The sequence below is a fragment of the Peromyscus leucopus genome, unplaced genomic scaffold (genome assembly GCF_004664715.2).
Source record: "Peromyscus leucopus breed LL Stock unplaced genomic scaffold, UCI_PerLeu_2.1 scaffold_522, whole genome shotgun sequence".
In the NCBI taxonomy this organism is placed as follows: domain Eukaryota; kingdom Metazoa; phylum Chordata; class Mammalia; order Rodentia; family Cricetidae; genus Peromyscus; species Peromyscus leucopus.
Window position 1 is genome coordinate 32,458 of NW_023505423.1, and position 595 is coordinate 33,052.

Consider the following 595-nt stretch of genomic DNA (forward strand, 5'->3'; position numbering starts at 1 on the left):
CTGGACTACCCACGGCCTGAGTAGCGAGATAGTACGAGCGAGATCACCACGCCTTAGAAAGCTAGCGCAGCTTCTGCACGAGCCTGTCAGTGAGAATGTGATCACTCATTGATCCATTTGTTGACGGCTCCAGGCGGTCTGACTCAGTACAATACGGATATGCGTAGCTACTCACAGTGACCAGCCACGCACCTATCTAGGTTTTGTCAAGAGCTTTACCGATAACTTAGAAGACTAGCACCCTACTCACAGTCGGCCCAAAAGACACATTAACCAGGCCAAGATCACAGACCGTCACGCGAGGAGAAGGGTGCTATAGTGGAAAGGACAGTTGGCTGTAGTGATCTGCTCCTACCAGCATATACTCCAAGCATCCAACAATGACAAGCATCGACAACAGAGCCACCTATCACGAATATCCCATCCACATCAGCAGTCCGCACACACGCACACACGCACAGCGAGTCGCGGACTACTTAGCTGCGACACACGCCACACACGCACATACCATCACACCAGCTTAACACACTACTCTAACACACACGACCCTTCTATTTCAGCACTAGACATCATAACACACACACCTCATACATCA